At 37.7% G+C, this 21,846-nt stretch overlaps 1 long non-coding RNA gene across 3 annotated transcripts in view; it reads left to right on the forward strand.

Annotated features, from left to right (window-relative positions):
* The window catches only part of LOC110196397 (uncharacterized), an 82,813-nt gene that overhangs the window by 39,975 nt on the left and 20,992 nt on the right, over positions 1-21,846 (forward strand). For all 3 annotated transcript variants that reach the window (XR_002321186.2, XR_002321188.2, XR_013484600.1), the window contains exon 2: positions 11,130-11,262. This is a non-coding gene — a long non-coding RNA (uncharacterized LOC110196397). The remainder of the gene's footprint in view (positions 1-11,129; positions 11,263-21,846) is intronic.

The raw sequence follows: 21,846 nt of genomic DNA on the forward strand, positions 1-21,846 counted from the left end.
ATTTTTGGTAGTTTGATTGGTATGGCACTGAATAAGTAAATTAGCTTAGTAGGATTGTCATTTTTATTATATTAGCTGGCCTACCCATGAGCAACTGATGTTTTTCCAATTATTTAGATCTGATTTTATTTGTGTGAAAAGTGTTTTGTAATTGTGTTCATAGAGTTCCTGGGTTTGTTTGGAGGTAGACTCCTAAATATTTTATAATGTCTACAGTAAGTTTAAATGGATTTCTCTTTCTATCTCTTGCTGTTGGGCTTTGTTGGTAATATATAGAAATGCTGATGATTTATGTGGGTTTATTTTATAGCCTGCAACTTTGCTAAAGTTGTTTATTATTTCAAGTAGTTTTTTACTTGATTCTCTAGGATTCTCTAAGTATATCATCATGTCATCTGCAAAGAGTGATAGCTTTGTTTCTTCTTTGCCTATTCTAATATGCCTTCAATTTCTTTTTCTTCTCTTATTGCTAAAGCTAATTTCCAGTACAATATTGAATAACAGTGGTGATAATGGACATCCTTGTTTCACCCCGATCTTATTGGAAATGCTTCTAGCCTGTCCCCATTACATATAATGCTTGCTGAAGGTTTTAGATAGATGCTATTTATTATTTTAAGGAAGACTCCATTTATACCTATGCTTTCTAGTGTTTTTAATAGGAATGGGTGTTGTATTTTATCAAAAGCTTTTTCTGCATCTATTGAGATGATCATGTGGTTTCTGTTGGTTTTGGTGTTGATATGCTCAACTATGCTGATAGTTTTCCTAATATTGAACCAACCCTGCATTCCTGGTATAAATCCTACCTGGTCATAGTGTATTATTCTTGTGATAAGTTGCTGCAATCTATTTGCTAGTATTTTGTTTAAAATTTTTGCATCTATATTCATTAGAGAAATTGGTCTATAATTTTCTTTCTCTATTTTGACTCTTCCTGGTTTAGGTATCAACACCATATTTGTATCATAAAAAGAATTTGGTAAGACTCCTTCTTCACCTATTTTCCCAAATAGTCTATATAGTATTGGAATTAATTGTTCTTTAAATGTTTGATAGAATTGCATGTAAATCCATCTGGCCCTGGAGATTTTTTCCTAGGGAGTTCATCAATGGCTTGTTCAATTTCTTTTTCTGAGATGGGGTTATTTAAGTATTTTACTTCCTCTTCAGTTAATCTGGGCAATTTATATTTTTGTAAATATGTATCCATTTCACTAAGATTGTCAAATTTGTTGGCATATAGTTGGGCAAAATAATTCCTAATTATTGTTTTAATTTCCTCTTCCTTGGTGGTAGCTTCACCCTTTTCATTCTTGATACTAATTTGGTTTTCTTCTTTCTTTTTTTAATTAAATTAACCAAAGGTTTATCTATTTTATTGTTTTTTCATAAAACCAGCTCTTAGTTTTATTTATTAGTTCAATAGTTTTCTTAATTTCAATTTGTTAATTTTTCCTTTGGTTTTCAATATTTCTAATTTGGTGTTTAGTTGAGGATTTTTAATTTGTTCTTTTTCTAGTTTTTTAGTTGTATGCCCAATTCATTAATCTCCTCTTTTTCTATTTTATTTATGTAAGCATTTAGAGATATAAAACTTCCCCTAAGAACTGCTTTCTCTGCATCCCATAAGTTTTGGTATGTTGTCTCATTATTGTCATTCTCTTGAATGAAATTATTGATTGTTTCTATGATTTGTTGTTTGACCCAATCATTTTTTAGGATTACATTATTTAGTTTCCAATTATTTTTTAGTCTATCTTTCCATGGCCCTTTATTACATATAATTTTTATTGCATCATGATCTGAAAAGGATGCATTTAATATTTCTGCCTTTCTGCATTGGATTGTGAGGTTTTTATGCCCTAGTACATGGTCAATTTTTGTGTATGTGCCATGTACTGAGAAAAAAGTATATTCCTTTCTATCCCCATTCAGTTTTCTCCAGAGGTCTATCATACCTAACTTTTCTAATTCACCTCCTTAACTTCTTTCTTGTTTATTTTGTGGTTAGATTTATCTAGTGTCTACAGGAGGAGGTTCAGGTCCCCCACTAGTATAGTTTTGCTGTCTATTTCTTCCTGTAACTCCCTGAACTTCTCCTCTAGGAATTTGGATGCTATATCATTTGGTGCATATATGCTCAGTAATGACATTACTTCATTGTCTGTGGTGCCTTTTAGCAGGATGTAGTTTCCTTCCTTATCTCTTTTGATTAGATCTATTTTTGCTTTTGCTTTGTCTGAGATCAGGATTGCTACCCCTGCTTTTTTACTTCAGCTGAGCATAATATATTCTGCTCCAGCCTTTTACCTTTACCCTGTATGTGTCACTCTTTTTCAAATGTGTTTCCTGTAAACAACATATTGTAGGATTATGGTTTTTAATCCATTCTGCAATCCATTTCCATTTTATGGGAGAGTTCATCCCACTCACATTCACAGTTATGATTACTATCTGTGTCTTTTTCTCCATCCTTTTTCCCCATTTATGCTTTTCTTTCTCCTTTCCTCCCCTTCACTAGTGTTTTGCTTTTGACCACCGCCTCCTTCAGTCCCTCCCCCTTTATTATCCCTTTCCCTTTTCTTCCCCTTTACCTTACTGCTTCTTCCCTCCCTTCTTCCCCCTCCCTTTTCTTTCCCCTTTCCCTTCCTACTGCCTATAGGGCAAGTTAGATTTCTATACCTAACTGATTATGTTATGCCCTTCTTGAGCCAAATCTGATGAGAGTAAGGTTCAAACAATGCTCACCCCCTCCCTTCTTTCCTTCTGCTGTAATAGGATTTTCTTTTCCTGTAATGTAATTTACCCTTGTCTGCCTCCTCCTTTCTCAGTACATTTTCTAAGATCAGATTGATCCACTTATTTGGATCCATTTAACCCACTTGATTAGATTTTTTTTATCATTACATCAAAGTCAACTAATATCCACCCTCTTTATGCATACTCCTTTAACATGGTGTAATAACAATACAGTTCTCAAGGGTTGCAAGTGTCATATTCCCTTGTAGGGTTTAAACAGCCCCCTTATTAACAACATATTGTATCTTTCTGTCCCATTTACCTTTTTAGTCTTCTTGAGTCCTGTACTTGAAGATCAAATTTTTTGTTGAGCTCTGGTCTTTTTATCAGGAAAGTTTGGAAGTCCCTATTTCATTGAATATCCATCTCCTCCCTTGAAAAATGATGCTCATTTTTGCTGGGTAGTTGGCTGCATTCCAAGCTCCTTTGCCTTATGGAATATCATGTTCCATGCCCTGCTTTTAATGTAGAAGCTGCAAGGTCCTGTGTAATCCTGACTGTGGTTCCATGATATTTAAATTGTTTCTTTCTGGCTGCTTGCAGCACCTTCTCTTTCATCTGGTAATTTTGGAATTTTGCTATTATATTCCTTGGCATTGTCAATTTGGGATCTCTTTCAGGTGGTGAGGTGATTCTTTCTATGGTTATTTTCCCTTCTGGTTCTAGGACTTCAGGGCAGTTTTCCTTTATGATTTCCTGAAAGATACTGTCCAGGCTTTTTTTCATCATGATTTTCAGGTAGTCCAATAATTTTTAAATTGTCTCTCCTGAATCGATTTTCCAGGTGGTTGTTTTACTGATGAGGTATTTTACATTTTCATTTTTTCATTTTTTTGTTTCTGTTTGACTGATTCTTGCTCTCTCATAGAGACATTAGTTTCCATTTGTCCAATTCTAGTTTTTAACAGATTGTTTTCTTCTGTTAGTTTTTGTACTTCCTTCTTCAATTGGCCAATTGTGTTTTTTAGGGACTTGTTTTCTTCAGTGTATTTTTTTCCAATTGGCCAATTGTATTTTTGAAGGACTCTTCTACCTCTCTCATTTGACTTTAAAATCCTTCTTGAGCTCTTCTAAGAAGGCTTTTTGGGCTTCAGACCCTTTTGTTGTTGCAGATTTGTTGACAATGTTGTCCTCTTCAGAATTTCTGTCTTGATCTTCACTCTTCTCATAATATGAATCTATGGTACTTTCTTTTTACTCATGGTGTTTCTTTATTCCCTGGCCTTTAAAGAGATTGAGCTCTCCTGCTGGGAACAGAGGGCACTGACCCAAGCTTCTTGTGTTGGAGCCTAGGTCTTGGTCACTGGCTTTGTGTGCTGGGGCCTCTTATGTTGGCAATTGGAGGCTGTAGGTTTCTGGCAGCTTACCTTTGTTGGGCTGGAATCAGCAAGGCTGGAACTTTCAGGCAATTCTAGGTTGCCTGCTTTTCCTTTCCTTTAGCTTTCTTCAGCTCCTTTTAGATGGGTGCTGCAGGGTGTTTATCTGCCTGGGGCCCCTGCATGCTGCCTCCTCATTTCTGCTAATGCACTGGGAGATTCCTTTGCAGTAGAGTGCCAAGGCACCTGGTGGTTTTCTGAGCTGATTTCCACCAGTTCCCAGCCCTCAGTGATGCACTTGGAGGTCCAGGTGTTGGTGTTTGCCTGCTCTACCACCTGGGCTTCAGGATCTCTTCCTGGGGTTCTGACAGCTTACCTCATGTTGGGTTGGAATCAGCAAGGCTGGGGCTTTAGGAAGACTTTAGGTTGCTTTCTTTGGCTCCTTTCAGATTAATGCTGCAGTGTCCTTATCCACCTGGGGCCCTTTGTAGTGCTGCTTCCCTTATTTTTGCTGAGGCACTGGGAGACCCATTTGCTGGGCTGCTGCACTCCTGTTCCTCATCTTTCTTCTAGTTCAGTTCTTCCAGGGTTTTTATATTTTCTGGTTTTCAGAGGTTGATAGGGGAGAATGAAAGTGACTACCTTTTTACTCCACCATCTTGGCTCCCGGAAGTGGAACTCCAAAAGGATATCTTAAAAAATAAAATTAAGGACTGAGAAAGAAGAATGCAGTGGGGAAAGGGGAAAGGGAGAGATTTAAATTATCTGACATTAAAGAGGCCTGAAAGAGACAGTGGAAGGGAAAATGGAGAAAGTGGAGAGGGGAGCACATGAACCTTACTCTCATCAGAATTGGCTCAAACAGGAAATAATATACAGACTAATTGGGTGTAGAAATCTATCTTACCATACAGGAAAGTAGGAAGGTAAGCAGATAAGAGAAGCAAGGGGGATAGGGACCTGATAGAAGTGAGGGCAGTTTGGAAGGTAAAAGTCAAAAGCAAAACACTTTTGAGAATGGAAAGGGGAAAAGGAGAATGAGAGTAGGATAAATAGGGGGGAAATAGGATAGAAGGAAATACATAGTTGGTAATCATTACTGTGAAAAAAATTACAGTGATTTTCTCTGATAAAGACTTCATTTTTCAACATATAGAAAACTGAGTTAAATTTATAGAAATGAGAGCCATTCCTCAGTTGATAAATGGTCAAAGGATATGAACAGGCTGGTTTTGGACAAAGTAACCAAAGCTGTCCATTGTCATATTAAAAATTCTCTGATTCAATATTGCTGAAAGAAATGCAAATTAAAACAACTCTAAGCTATTATGTTACACCTGTCAGATTGGCTAATATGATAGAAAAGGAAAATGACAAATGTTGGAGGGGATATGGGATAATTGAAACACTAATATACTATTGGTGAAGTTGTATACTAATTCAACCATTCTGGAGATCAATTTGGAACTGTACCCAAAGTGGTATAAAACCATGCTTATCCTTTGACCAAGCAATATTACTTCTAGATCTGCATCCCAAAGAGATCATAAAAATGGGGAAAAAGGCCCACATTACAAAAATGTTTATAGCACTTCTTTTAGTGGTGGCAAAGAATTGGAAATTGAGGGTATGTCTATCAATTGGGAAATGGCTGAACAAGTTGTTGTATATGATTGTGATGGAATACTATTGTGCTTTAAGAAATGATAAGCAAAATGCTCTCAGAAAAAAAAAAACGGGAAAGACTTACATGAATTGATGCAAAGTGGAATGAGCAGAGCCAGGAGAACATTGTACACAATAACAGCAATATTGTATGATGATTTACCACGAATAATTTAGCTGTTCTCAGCAATACAATGATCGAAGACAATTCTGTAAGACTTATGATGAAAGGTGCTGTTCATCTCCAGAGAAAGAACTGGTAGAGCCTGAATGCAGATCAAAGGTACTTTTTCTTTACTTTTTAATTTTTCTTGTTTTTTTTTGTGTGTTTTCTTTCACAGAAGGACTTACATGGAAATGTGTTTTGCATGACTACACATGTATTACCTATGTCAAATTGCTTGCCTTCTCAATGAGGGGAGAGAGGGAGAGATTTTGGAACTCAAGATTTAAAAAAAAAATGGAATGTTAAAATTGTTTTTACATGTAATTGGGAAAAAGTAAAATATTAAATAAGATTTAAGAAAAACACTCATTTTATGCCTCTCTGATGTTAAATTCATTTGGCAATGTTATCTCTGTGGTTGCATCTATCAGGCAATCCTGTCTGATCTTAACATATGCATGGGAGACTTTTTTTTTTAAATAGTCTTTAAGGCTGAATTTTGCTCTTCCAAGACAAAAGGATTTCTTTCTTTCTTTCCTTTTCTTTTTTTTCAATCACCAAACAATAAATACAGCAAGATCTTATATTTTTTGCCTCTCAGTCAATCATATGACAACAAAGATGTGGACTGCTACAGAAAATTGCAGAAGCCTGCCTGTTCCTTTTCATGTTTTCATCAAGGATACCCTTGATAGGTATAATACAAAAGAATACCAAGTGTGTAAGAGATCTGTAAACAAAATGCTATGTTTGTCTTCTCAGGGGCAGGAGCAAGGCTGTGGGAAGAATAGTCCTTTCCCCATGAGTATAGGGTCAGTTCTGACCTTGGATGAGAAGAGGTGTTTCATCTCACTGCCTGCTACTTTTCATGAAATATCTTTTCTTGTACTTTGGTGAAGTTCAGAACCATGGCTAGTGCAGCCCCACACACTGTGTGTCATTCTCCCACATCTATTGAAATGGATAGTTTCCTTTGGGGCTCTATCCACCCCCAACCTGCTTCTGCACCTCACTCCTTCCTTTTTAGGTGCCCTTATTCTAACTTATCTGTATATGCTGTCTGCTTTGGTACTTTGTGTAAGGTTGTCTCTGCATGAACGACATGTACTTTCCCTCCTTACCTCCTTGAGTTCAAAACTTAGACACTTTATGCCCATTCTCTCAGAGTCTTACTAAGTAACCATGGATGATCTGAGAAATGATTAATTAATTAGATTGCCTTCAGTTACTTGATAAAACTCTAAGAGAATAGACATAAAACAGCTGAGTTTTGAAAGCAAGGTGGTAGGAAGTGAATATATTAATGGCAAAGTGACTGATAACGGTATCAGTGTAGCATAGTGTAATGAGAACTGTGTTTGGAATCAGAAGATGATCATTGAGAGGCCCAGGTTCAGACTTGCCACTTGATACCTTGACTGATAATTTTGTTCAATTCGCTTTCACTTCTTCTGCCTCAATTTCCACATCTGAAGAGTTAGGTGGATGGAACTGAAGAACTGTAAAATGCTTTCTAAAAATTCCTATGCTGTTTTTTTTTTCCTAAAATGATCATACAACTTTCTAAAAAATATCTCATCATCCTATGACAGGTTATCTTTCTGACAGAGTAAGTTCATTTTAACAGAGATCTTCAGCTCCTTAAGCCAAAAGAGGTGGGATTTTCAGGTCCTTGTAGCAGGGTCTAAATGGGGGAAGGATTGCTTTAGATATGACCCTCTCAAATGATGCTTCATAGGATTCCTCCATCTATGAGTAGCCCATAGGAAAGGCCTTAATTGGTCTTAGGTAGCTGGTTAATGAATATCAACATTCTAGAAGACTTAGAATTTAACATCCACTGATCTTCTAGTATGGAGCTCTCCAGAGTGGTATTCCCAATCACGTCCTCCAAACATGCAAAGATTCCCAACCATGTTCATTCCTGTAGGCTTGCAAACAAAGTGGGCCCCTTAGAGTAGGAAAAATGGGGGGGGAGAACTTTTTTTTCTGGAAAAAGTTCTATTTATTTATTTGTTTTTAGTTTTCAACACTCATTTCCATAAGATTTTGAGTTCTAAATTTTCTCCCCCTCCCTTTGCTCTCCCTTCCCTAAGATGGCAAGCAATCTGATATAGGCTAAACATGTACAATCATAGTAAACATATTTCCATATTAGTCAGGTTGTGAAGAAGAATTGGAACCAAAGGGAAAAGCTGCAAGAAAGAAGAAATGAGAGAGAGAGAGAGAGAGAGAGAGAGAGAGAGAGAGAGAGAGAGAGAGAGAGAGAGAAGAAACAGTATGCTTCAATCTGCTTTCAGGCTCCATAGTTTTCTGGCATTTTCCATCATTAGTCTTTTGGAACTGTCTTAGATCCTTGTATTGCAGAGAAGAGTTAAGTCTATCAAAGATGTTCATCCCAGAATGTTGTTGTTACTGTGTACAATGTTCTTCAGGTTCTGCTCACTTCACTCAGCATCAGTTCTTGTAAGTCTTTCCATGTTTTTCTAAAGTCCACCTGCTCATCATTTCTTATGGAACAGTAGTATTCTATTATGTTCATATACCACAACTGGTTCAGCCATTTACCAACTGATGGACATCTCCTCAATTTCCAATTCTTGGCCACCACAAAAAGAGCTGCTTTAAATATTTTTGTTCATGTGGGTCCTTTTTCCCATTTTTATGATCTCTTTGGGATGCAGACCTAGTAGTGGGATTGCTGGATCAAAGGGTACACACAGTTTTTTAGCCCTTTGGGTATAGTTCCAAATTGCTCTCCGGAGTGGTTGGATCAGTTCACAACTTCATGAATAACACATTAGTGTTTCAATTTTCCCACATCTTCTCCAACATTTATCATATTCCTGTTTTGTCATGTTAGCCAATCTGATAGGTGTGATGTGGTGCCTCAGAGTTGTCTTAATTTGCATTTCTCTAATTGATAGTGATTTAGAGCATTGTTTTTTTCATATTCTTCCATTGAAAACTGCTTGTTCATATCCTTTGGCCATTTATCAATTGGAAAATGACTTATATTCTTATAAATTTGACTCAGTTCTCTATATAATTTAGAAATGAGGCCTTTACCAGAGACACTGGCTATAAAATTGTTTCCCAGCTTTCTGCTTTTCTTCTAATTTTGCTTGCATTGGTTTTGTTTGTTTAAAAACTTTTTAATTTAATGCAATCAAAATTATCAATTTTGCATTTCATAATGTTCTCTGTCTCTTGTTTGATAAAAAATTCTTCCATTCTCCATAGATCTCATAGGTACACTATTCTTTGCTTTCCTAATTTGCTTATAGTCTTACCCTTTACATCTAAATCATGCACCCATTTTGACCTTATCTTGGTATATGGTGTAAGATGCTCGTCTAAGCCTAATTTTGCCATACTATTTTCCAGTTTTCCCAACAGTTTTTGTTAAATAATTAATTCTTATCCCAGAAGCTGGAGTCTTTGGGTTTTATCAAACAGTAGATTACTACAGCTATTAAGTATTGCATCTTGTGTACCTAACTTATTCTGCTGATCCACCACTCTTTTTCTCAGCCAGTACCAAGTCGTTTTGATGATTGCTGCTTTATAATACAGTTTTAGATCTGATATGGCTAGGCCACCTTCCCTTGCATTTTGTTTTTCATTATTTCCCTTGATATTCTGGACCTTTTGTTCTTTTACATGAATTTTGTTACTTTTTTCTAGCTCTATAAAATAAGTTTTTGGTAGTTTGATTGGTATGGCACTAAAGAAGTAAACTAGTTTAGGTAGAATTATCATTTTTATTGCATTAGCTCGGCCTACCCCTGAGCAACTGATATTTTTCCAATTATTTAGATCTGACTTAATTTGTATGAAAAGTGTTTTGTAATTGTGTTCATATAGTTCATGGGTTTGTCTTGGCAAGTAGACTCCCAAATATTTTATGTTGTCTGCAGTTACTTTAAATAGAATTTCTCTTTCTATCTCTTGCTGCTGGGCTTTGTTAGTAATATATAGAAATGCTGATGGTTTATGTGGGTTTATTTTATATCCTGTAACTTTGTTAAAGTTGTTAATTATTTTAAGTAGTTTTTTTAGTTGATTCTTTTGGTTTCTCTAAGTATACTATCATATCATCTGCAAAGAGTGATAGCTTTGTTTCTTCATTGCCTATTCTAATTCCTTCTATTTCTTTTTCTTTGCTTATTGCTAAAACTAACATTTCTAGTACAATATTGAACAACTGTGGTGAGAATGGGCATCCTTGTTTCACCCTTGATCTTACTGGAAATGCTTCTAGCTTATCTCCATTACATATAATGCTTGCTGATGATTTTAGATAGATGCTACTTATTTAAAAAAAAAACAACCTCCATTTATTCATATGCTCTCTAGTGTTTTGTTTTGTTTTTTGGCTTTTAGGCAATTGAGGTTAAGTGACTTGCTCAGGGTCACACAGCTAGTAAGTGTCAAGTGTTTGGTCAGAGGCCAGATTTGAACTCAGGTCCTCCTGACTTCAGGGCCGGTGCTGTATCCACCAAGCCACTTAGCTGCCCCACTCTATAGTGTTTTTATTAGGAATAGGTGCTGTATTTTCTCAAAAGCCTTTTCTGTATCTATTGAGATATCACAAGGTTTCTATTAGTTTTGTTGTTGATATGGTCAATTATGTTGATAATTTTCCTAATATTGAACCAGTCCTGAAATCTTGGTACAAATCCTAACTGGTCATAGGGTTTTATCCTCATAATAAGTTATTGCAATCTCTTTGCTAATATTTCATTTAAAATTTTTGCATCTATATTCATTAGAGAAATTGTTCTATAATTTTCTTTCTCTGTTTTGGCTCTTCCTGGTTTAGGTATCAGCACCATATTTGTATCATAGAAAGAATTTGGTAGGACTCCTTCTTCACCTATTTTTCCAAATAGTTTGTATGGTATTGGAATTAATTGTTTTTTAGATGTTTGGTAGAATTAACTTGTGAATCCATCTGGCCCTGGAGATTTTTTCTTCAGGAGTTCATTGACAGGTTGTTCAATTTCTTTTTCTGAAATGGAGTTAAGTATTTTCTTTTCTTTTCTTTTCTTTCCCGTTAATCTAGGCAATTTATATTTTTTGTAAGTATTCATCTATTTCACTAAGATTGTCAGCTTTATTGACATACATTTGGGCAAATCAGCTCCTAATTATTGTTTTAATTTCTTCTTCATTAGTGCAGAACTTTGTCAAGGTGGAGAAAGCACTGGACTAGGAACTAGGGGACCTGAGTGGAGGACATGACTTGGCCACTAACTATCTGTATGGCTATAGGCAGATTTCTGGGCCTCAACGTTCTCATCTCATAAGGTAAGAGGGTTGGACTAAATGATCATGAAGATCTCTTCCAGTCCTAATAGTTATGGTTATATGACTAACTCAGCCAAAGTGGTCAAGGGCTGTTAGCCCCTAGAATTTATTGGGGTGTCGTCAAATTCAGAGTCCTGTAGCATGCAACAAACCTTACAAATTATGGATGGGTAGAAAGGCCATTCCTAGGGGGAGTGTGGTCCTGAGGAAAAATTATCCTGTATAGGCTCTTCTATCCCCAGACATGTTTGTATTGGTAAATTTGTGTACAAATGAATGCATATCAGTGAAATCTGTGACAAGAAAAAGAAATGACAGAGAGCTAAGCTTCAGCTTGATGGTTCTGTGTGGAAGGGGAAAGCATGGTATTACTGCTCATAGTACATTCAGGCCTAGTCCTGTTCTTATTGCTTTGATAAATGTGGGGAGTTAGTGTGCTGTGGGATTTGTCATTTTGAGCACCATTTGACAGTCTTATCTCTTTCTTATGCTTGGTATCTTCTTGAATTACTGTACAACATTTCTTCATAGCAGTATAACTGTCCCTTCCTCCCCTGAAAAAAAAAACCAAACTTGAGACACTCACCCATTTTTCCCGTTATACCTGAGAGGTGTTTTAGTATGTTTGAGACTGGGCTGAGACAGATATGGAACATCAGCTGATCTGATAATTAAGGCTCCATGATCTTTTTTCTTCTGGGATCACAACATCATAGATCTAATATCTACTGGGGACCTCAGAGGTTATATAGCCCAAGATCCTCATTTTACATGTGAAGAACATAAGGCCTGGAAAGAGTCTAAGTCCCAAGGAGACAGAATGGCATAGCAGAAAGAACACTAAATTTGTTGCCTACGTGTGTGCTGTGCAACCTTTGTGCTTCAGGCTTGAGTCTACTCCTCCCAGGAACCTTTGGTAGGTTTAGGAGGTATGGTATACCAGGGTTGGTGGGGGGATGTTTTGTACCTACCACTTTAATCTTGAACCTACTCTCCCAAGTGTGGGAGGATGTTTTTTGTGTTTCTGTCTCTACTATGCTTTCTCAGTAAATATCTCTTTGTAAAAGCTAATTATTATTAACTAGTTCCTCAATATTAGATTGGTTAATGAATATTGGATTGACTGATCCAGCCCATTGGATAAGAGCTCATGAGAAATACTGTTAGAAGACATAATTCCTCAGGGTTACCCCTAGAATCCTAGAGGAAGGAATAATCAGCCATCTTCTGAGGACCCAATTTGCCTGTCAGAATGGGAAGTGGGAGAATAGCCCTGAGAAGGTGATGTGTAACACAGACCACCTTTGTCCCAACTGTCTAAAGACCAGGTAGGTTAAATTTCACTCTTTCCTCAGTGTGCTTTCTGCAAATGGCTCTCACCCTCATTGATGGTGTTTCCTTCTAAGTTTAGGGGGTGGTCCCTTCCACCCCAGTTCCATTTAGCCACTAACAGTCAGATTAGCTTTTACACAGAAATATTTGCTTCAGAAGGTATAATCACAAATGTATATACTTATTCCCCCCAAACACGTGGGAGAGATAATCCCTTGCTGTCCTTACAACTCAATCCCTGGGGAGGAGAAGGGAATTTGATTCATAGCTTATTGTGGTTCCTATAAAGCACAATTGCAGTTCCAAGTCCGAAGCCCACCTTGGGCTCAAGTCCCAGGCATGCTGGCGTCTCAGGGATTCCATGCCAGGCTGGCTAACTGTATCATCCCACCTGAAATCCTGGTTCCAAGCTCTCCATGGCTCAAAACCCAGCTCCACAGGGATCACCTCCCATACCTGCAACTGAAGAGGACAAATACAGAACAGAAATAAACATCTCCAGGCTTATTTCTTAGAGCTGAGATAAAAGAGAGGAAAGAGGGGAAAGCAAGTCTTTCACCACTTCAGTCCACACTGGGTGTGGCAGATAAGAGTCACTGAAAAGGGTGAAACTGAAAATGGAAAAGAGTGATCAGCTCAATCTTGCCAGTTTTAAAGATGCAAGCAGTTAGTCAAAGGAGGCTACTCACACCCACAGGGTAAGGAACAGAGCAGGCTCTATGTTAGGCAGACTAGGCATGCTCAAAAGGCCCCTCAAAGGCATCTCCATACTAGAACTGGGAATGCCCAGAGAAGCCTTGGTTACACATAATTAAAGGTCACATTTCTACTATGCAACCACTATCACCCCCATTTTATAGATGTGGACACCAAGGCTCAGGGAAATGTCTTGATCAAAGTTACTAGGAAGTAGCAGAACCAAGATTTGAGCCCAAGTCCAATGGACACCTAGTCCTAGTCTTCTATAGTATGTCATGTGCTATGGTTATTAAATGCCCAGATGGGTAGCCCATTAGGAAGGCCATTGACAAGCTGTAGCATGCCTAGAAGAGGACCATTAGGATGATTAGGATCCTCAAAACAATGTCATACATCTTCCTACCTTTCTAGTCTTTCTTTTTACATTTTTACTCCTTTCCATGAATTCTACAATTTAGCAACTCAGGCTTTCTTACTATTCCTTACACACAATGCCTCATCTTCCAACTCCATGACTTTTTAATGGCTATCCCCCATGCCTAGAATGCTCTTCCTCCTCCAGTCAGGAACTGACAAGACATGTGTGGGAATACCCCACTCAACATTATTTATTGGTTCCACAAAAATACTTTGTTGGGCAAACATATTTATTCTAGTGTCCTGCAGCAGTTCAGGGTTCTAAAAGTTTTTGCAGAAGATTCAGGCAGGCAAGTAAATTCTTTAAGCAGCAGGCCTTTTCTAACTGTCTAATGTAACTTATTCCAAGGAAAGCTTAAGGAGACACCTGGACCAAGGACATAGGGCTGAGCAACATGAGAAGGACATAAAGAGAGCAATGGCTAACACTGCCTAATCAGGGCAACCACAAACTCCAAGAAGATCAGAGCTGGAGAAGGCTGTGGCCATGGGCTTAGAGGAACAGGGATGAGTTTTGGCTTTGATGTCTTATTAACTTCCCACCTCTGCTATCAAAGCTGGGAAGTGCTGAGTATTGTCAGAGCCCCAAGTGTACAGGCACTGGATGTGGAAAGTCTAGCATGGATTTTCCCATGAAGCTTTAGGAAAAACAGATGCCAGGCCAGAGGAAAGGGGGCATATTTAGAAGCATTGTACCACAAGAAAAGTTAGGCTTAGAAAATACAGAGGACTCTTTTGGACTAGATCACATTGTTATAGTTAGAAATGGGCAATCTTTAGAATGACATTATGTGGATAAAATGAATTAATGATATTATTATGAAGCAACTTTGGTGAGGGCAATGGAGATATTTACTAACCATCCTACTTTGAAATAAATGGATTTCTTTGGAGAGTGATGGTGATGTAATTAGACAGAGGGAAAAGAAACAAGCATTTATTCCATTCTTACAATGCTTCAGAGCTGCTCTTCATCCACCTTTGGTGTTGACCTTCACTCAATTCTCACCTGTGGCTCCAAGAAGTTATAGCATGTGCAGCAGCCACACTCCAGTAAACTGTTTCAACAAATAGGTTATCTGAGGTTGAGGGTAACTGAGAGGCTTCAAACCCATCAGTTAGTTAGGGGGATGTCTACTCCAAGCACATGAAGACTTCTCTCAGTAGAATGGGTAGATAAGAACAATTTGTTCCAACGGCCATGAAGGCAGCTGAAGCAGGCACTATGGAGCACTTAGAGCTTGGTCAGGCATTGAAGACGACAAACTGATTCACTACCTCCTGGGCTATCTCCACTCATCTTGACTTTTATCCTCCCACAGGACTTTGACGACTCCGGAAGAAAGAGTGAAGCTAATAACTGTGCAATTCTGCCCCAACTTAAATTGAATTCATGAACAAAGCAAGGCATCATTCATGATATTATTGGTTCTCTTTGAAAATGAACAACAAGCAACAACAACGTGCCAGTCACTGTGCTTTACAAATGTTACATCATTTGATCCTCACAATAACCTTGGGAAGTAGGTGCTATTATTATGCTCATTTTACAGGTAAGGAAACTGAGGCATACAGAGACTTGTCTAGGGTCACATAGCCAGTAAGTTCCTGAGGCCAAATTTAACCTTAAGTCTTCTTGACTTTAGGCCCAGTGCTCTATCCAATGCACTACCTAGCTACCTAGATATGTAGTGGTTAGGACAATGGATACTAGCTTGGAGTGTGTGGACTGATTCCTGTAAATAGGCTAGCTGCTCTGTATTAAGGATCCCTGAAGGACAAATCAATGTCACCCTCAGACATGGATTCTTCATCAATTTGATGATCATTTTCTTCTTGTGTTGGGGTTGTCAATATAATTCCTTCTACCGGATAGCCCAGCTTCTTACTCTTCCTGAGGTCCAGATCTATTTTTTTATTTTAATTTTTTTCCAGATCTATTTTTTTCTTGACTTTCTTACCTTTGTGGTTCCTTACTCCATGCAGAATAGAGTCCATAATTACATAGGGTAAGTTCTTATAATGTCTGGTAGGGCCTGGGATATACAGTTGCAATTGTGATTCAACTGGGAGAATGTAGTTTGTCCTTCCATTCCATTCATTCAACATGCATTTTTAAAGCACCAACTTTGTATAAGGCCTTGCGTACAAAGACAAAAACCAGTCTATCCCTGCCCTCAAGGATCTTACAATCCCTTCAAAGAGAAGTAAACACAGTATATATACTGAACTCCTTGTCTCAAGGTCAACGAAACAAAACAAAACAAAACCCCTCTATTCCTAGTTCAGATAATGGTATAGTAAATTACTGCCCTGAAAAGGCTCTGGGGCTATAGGCCCAGAAGACTATGCTTTATCAACAGTTGGGCTATACTTTAGAATAACTGCTTTCCTAGGATTTGTGGAAAAGGAACAAATGACTCTGGATCTGGACAGAGTCAGCTTTTTTTCCTACCATCAGTAGCACAGTGAATCCCCAGATTCATTTGCCACATGGATGGAAGATTTCCCAGGGTTTCTGGCCCAAATCAATCTTTTTATGTGTTGGAAAGACTTCCTGTTGAACTATCCACTATTTCATGTTGGAACAGTCTTTTAGTGGACAATGTGGAAGGGTTCCTCCAAGAGCTCAAGGGAGCTTTTGGTTATCCATGTCAGTCTGAAATGACCAACCATCTGATTCTCTGGCTGAGATGATAGTGCAATGCTGACTCTTCTAGGACCCCAGAATTTGTTTTGGAATATACCTTTTGCAATGAATTATCTTTGTTGGAGACAGACAAGGATGAAGGAACACCACGCAACATGTCCACATTGAATGGTTCCTTCAGGTATGCTTAAAGCTAACGTAACCCTTCCAGGATCTTTCTTGTCAGCCCATCAACAGCACAATTCTCAGTGCAAAGAATTTAGGAACAGTCAAGTTAAAGATGTTAGCACCTCACTAGATTTACAACTGCACTATTAATGTGGTCTTGGAAGCACTAATTCTGACCATCCAGATTAGCTTATTGTGTATAGCTTTGCAGGAATTTCTAGAAAAGTTCATCAAAAGAGGTTCATCTGGTCTGGTACCCTTCCAACCAGAGCCCTACTATACTTTTCAAATTTTCTCTTATTTTTGAAACATTTCATTTTTATATTAAATATATTTCTGAATACATTTTTCCCCATTCTCCTACTCAGTGAGACATCTCTCATAACAAAGTCAGAAAAATAAAAGCAAGACAAAAAAGTAGGTCATAAAAATGAATACGTTAACCATGCTTGACAGTGTATGCAACATTTTAAATCCATAGTCCCCCATCTCTGTAGTGAAAAGAGGGAAGTGCATTTTCCTAATTCTTCCCTGGAGCCAAGTTTGATAATTAGAGTGTTAAGGGTTTTTTGTTTGTTGTTGTTGTTTTTTCTTTCTTTGTGGTAGTCATCTGTATATTATTTTCTTGGTTCAGCTTATTTCACTCTCCATCAATTCATATAGGTATTCACCATACTTCTTGAACCCACTCTAGATAGCCAAGAAACAAAAAGATCTGCTACCACCAGGGGCTTCCCTGGCTTCCCCTCTCCCCAAAACCATTTTGTGTTGCTTAACTGTTCACATGACTTAGATGAAATGGGAGACATGTACTCTGTTCTTTCTGATGATATGGAGGACCATTGGGATTTACCATTTACTCTGCCTCTATATCCTCCAAACTCCCAGAATTGTCATAGGATCTCTTGGTGTTGCCTAAGTACTCCTCTGACTTGCCATTTGACTCATCACTGCACCTTTACAAGTCCTAGGCTCTGCAGTTGCATATTTTTATGTTATCTCTTCCTATTAGAGTGTAAGCTTTGTGAGAACAGGGACAAACTTGCCTTTTCTTTTTATATTTCAACCACTCAGGAAAGTTCTTGGAGTGTAGCACATAACAAGTGCTCATTCATTTATGTATCACGTTGTATTCAGCCAACTCCTAATAGCTGGACGACTATTTTTTTTTCTACTTTGCTACCACAAAAAGTAGTGTTCTGAATATCTTGTTACATGTGAAATGTTTCCATCTTTAATATCCTTGAGAAACTAGCAGTGGAGTCTCTGAATCAAGAGGTATGTCATTTTGGTATATGCTCTTCTAGCATAATTCCAAATTGCTTTCCAGAATGGTTAGGCCAATTCACCATTCTACCAACAATGTGGCCTTCCAAATTGGCTATTTCAATCTTTCATCATCTTTGTAAATTTTTTTGCTGTGAGGTAAAACCTCAGAGCTGTTTTTATTTGCATTTCCTTTTTTCACTGGTGATTTGGAACAATCTTCACTTTAGTTGTATTTCTTCTTTTGAGAATTTTTTTTCATATCCTTGGATAATATTCTTTGGGAGATGGTTCTTGGTCATACAAATTTGTGTTATCCCCCAATACTTTCAGAATCAAAATTTTATTGGAGATACTTGATTCAAAGATGTTTTTCCTCAATTGACAGTTTTCTATTTTTCCTGGCTATATTGATTTTTGTGCAAAATCTTTTCAATTTCATATTGTCAAAATTACGCATTTTTTCTTTTGTGTTCTCCTCTGTTCATTGTTTGGTTAAGAATTCTTCCCTTAGCAAAAGCTGTGAAAGACACTCATTCTTGTTATCTTCTATTTTTTTTAAAGTATGTGGTCTTTTCTGTTGTTGTACCCATTTTGAGCATATTATGATATACGGTGTAAGATGTTGGTCTCAACCTAATTTCTGACAAGTTGCTCTTTAAGTCTTTTAGCAGTTTTTGTCAAATAGAGCAATTTATTTTCTTGGTATTATTAAACACATAGAAAGAGTTTTTCATGGAGAATTCCTGGAACTAATAATAATAGCAGAAAGAATACAGAGTTTTGACTTTGTCATGATTACAGAACTCAGAATGAGATACCCACTTGGGACCTATACTCCCTACCTTTGATATACAACTAACTTACTTGTTAGAAATGATATCTACTAAATTGAACTTCCAGGAAGTTTGAAATATGATCTAGTTTGGGGAGAATGGTTAATGGAAAGTGGCCTTGGTGTGGCCTGTATGAATGATGATGGGTGTTGTTTGACTAGTACAATGCCTGCCATAGTTTTTTTTATTGCATCATAAGGTAATAGATTTAAAGCTGGAAGGGACTTTAGAGGTCATGGAATCCAACACCATCATTTTACAGATGAAAAAAGCTGAGGCCCAGAAAGCTTAAGTGACCCAGAATCACACATCTCAGAAGCATCTGAGGCAGAGTTTGAACCAAGTTCTTTCTGACTTCAAATCCATTCTACATCATGCTGTCTTTTCCAGAGTTTGTGAACTCCATCTTTCGAGGCCTTCTAGCCTATTGCTTAGTTGTTTTTCTCAATGATATTATCATTTCCTTCCAGTATGACACCCAGCACACCAAATGGATTCAGACTGTCAGTGAGCATCCGCAGCACCTGCTATGTGCAAAGTTGTTGAAATAGTAATTTGAGGAGAAGGCTTTTAGAGAGCTTATTTGTACATAATTGCATACGTATTGTCTCCCTCATTAGATTGTGAGCTCTTTAAGGGCAGGTACTTTTGCCTTTGTCTTTTGCCTTTCTTTGTATCCCCAGAATTTGGCATGGGGCCTGGCACATAGTAGGTGCTTAATAAATGCTTATTTACTAACCAGGGAAAATAATGGGACTAAAGGTGTTTTTACAGTCCCCCAAAGGTGGCAGTACTATAAATTAGAATGCTCCAACTTCAGCAAAAGACCTGTTCCTTGTTTTTGAGGGCTGTTATTGCCACAGTATTCCCAGTCTTTTCACTCTGACCTGCTGAAATATAATCAGGATTGAGGAAACCAGGCCATGCATTAGACTGTTGAAATGAGAGTCACGAAGACCTGAATTTGAATCTTGCTTCAGATTCTTTACTAGCTATGGGACCTTGGGCATATCATTGAAACTTCATCTATCTCAATTTCTTCATCTGTAAAATGAGGATAATAATAACATCTATCTCACAGGCGGTTGTGAGCATTAAATGTGGTGGTATGTATAAAACACTTTGCAATCCTTAAAGTGCAATGTAAACAATAGCTATTATTGTTATCCCATTTATTCTCCAATGATCTCCCAGGATCATCACAAATAATTCAAACCTCCAAGCACTATATTAATGTGAATTATTATTATAAAGATCAGTGCATTCAACAGTGTAGTGGAGACCACTGTCTTATAGCTTATTCCAATCTCCCATCACTCTAAAACCCTGTACCATGTACTTTTCCCATAAGTTGATCTTGGCAGAGGATTATGACATAGGAGAAAAGGAACTGTCCTTGGTAAAGGCCTATGAAGACAGTATCTTTTTTTTTTTGTGAGGCAATTGAGGTTAAGTGACTTGCCCAGAGTCACACAGCTAGTGAGTGTTATGTGTCTGAGGCCAGATTTGAACTCAGGTCCTCCTGACTCCAGGGCCAGTGCTCTATCCACTGTGCCACCTAGCTGCCCTAAAGACACCATCTTGAGGAATCTGAGTACCCTATCCACATTGACCATAGGAACCTGGAGCATTTTATGAGAACTCACCAGCTCAACCAGTGCCATGTTCATTAGGTATCATTTTAAGAGGTAGTACTTTACGTCACTTACATTCTGGCATATCAAAATATGATGAACAGATGTGTTGTTGTGGAAAACAGAATCTAGACACTTGGCATATCAGTCACAAGAGTGGGTCTCATTTTTTGAACTCTATAATTAGTTCTTGTTGGACTTACTCAAGATTATCAGTTATCAGCAGTTAGAAAATAACTAAATATAACTAAGTACAGTTATCTGCGTTTTAAATTGACACAGAGGTGGCAAAGAATTGGAAATTGATAGGATGCCCATCAATTGGGGAATGGCTGAGCAAGTTGTGGTATATGAATGTAATGGAACACTATTGTGCTATAAGAAATGATGAACAGGCTGACTTCAGAAAAACCTGGAAAGACTTATATGGTCTGATGCTGAGTGAAGTGAGCAGAACCAAGAGGACTTTATACACAATAACAGCCATGTTATGCGATGACTAAGATTGTTAAACTGAACCCTTCTCAGAATTACGAGGATCTAAGACATCTGCAGAGGCCTCAGGATGGAAAATGCTGTCCACATCCAAAGAAAGAACTATGGAAGTCAAATCGCTCTCACTTGCTTTTACCTTCTGTTGAGTTTTGCTTCATCTTTCTGATGGTTCCTCTTATTGGTTCTAATTTTTACTTACAACTTCACTAATGTGAAAATATGTTTAATGGGTATGTAAATGTAAAGCCTCTATCAGATTGTGCACAGTCTTGGGGAGGGTGGGGGGGAGGAAGGGGGATAAAAATTTTCAACTCAAAAGCATATGGAAGTGATTGTTGATAAATCAAAGTAAATTAATAAAATTTAAAAAAATTGACGCAGAAGGGGGCTTCCAAATCACCTACTATCCCTCTGCTCATGCCTATGCAAACTTCCCAGAGATATCTGATGGGTAGTGCTCTGCTTCTGATACAGCAGGCCAGGACCCATCTGTGTAAGCCTATTCAATATTTACTGTCACCTGAGAATTTTTGGTGGATTTTCCTTCAATATGCATTGGGAAAAAGTGTGGTACAGGGAAACCAGCTCTACATTTGGAACCAGAGGAGTGTGTTCAAATATCACTTTGTTCCTTTGGACCTGTGTGACTCTGGGCAAGTGACTTAATCTCTCTGGGTCTCCATTTCCTCATTTGTAAAATTCTGTACTGAGAAGAGCTCTCAGGTCAATTCTAGTTATTTTAAAAATGCATTTTGATTGATATTTTTCATTATATCACTTAAATTTCCCAATCTCCTTCCTTCTCTTCTTAGGGAATAACAGAGGCTTATTTTTAAAGAAAAAAAGGAAGTCAAGTAGGCAAAACCAAATAATACATTGAAAAAGTATGATAATACATGTGGCATTCTGCCCGTGTGGACCTCTCATCTCTGTGAAGGAGTAAGAAGAGACGTCTTCTCACAACTCACAAAAGTTTCACAACTCTTCTTTGGGACCAAGTTGATTCCTTGTGATTTTGCAAGGCTGATTCTAATTCTAAATCTTTGACCCCATTATGTCCAGTCCTGTAAAGTATATACCCAGGCCA

Source organism: Phascolarctos cinereus, unplaced genomic scaffold, assembly GCF_003287225.1.
Source record: "Phascolarctos cinereus isolate Bilbo 61053 unplaced genomic scaffold, phaCin_HiC Scaffold_2;HRSCAF=192, whole genome shotgun sequence".
NCBI classification, from domain to species: Eukaryota; Metazoa; Chordata; class Mammalia; order Diprotodontia; family Phascolarctidae; genus Phascolarctos; species Phascolarctos cinereus.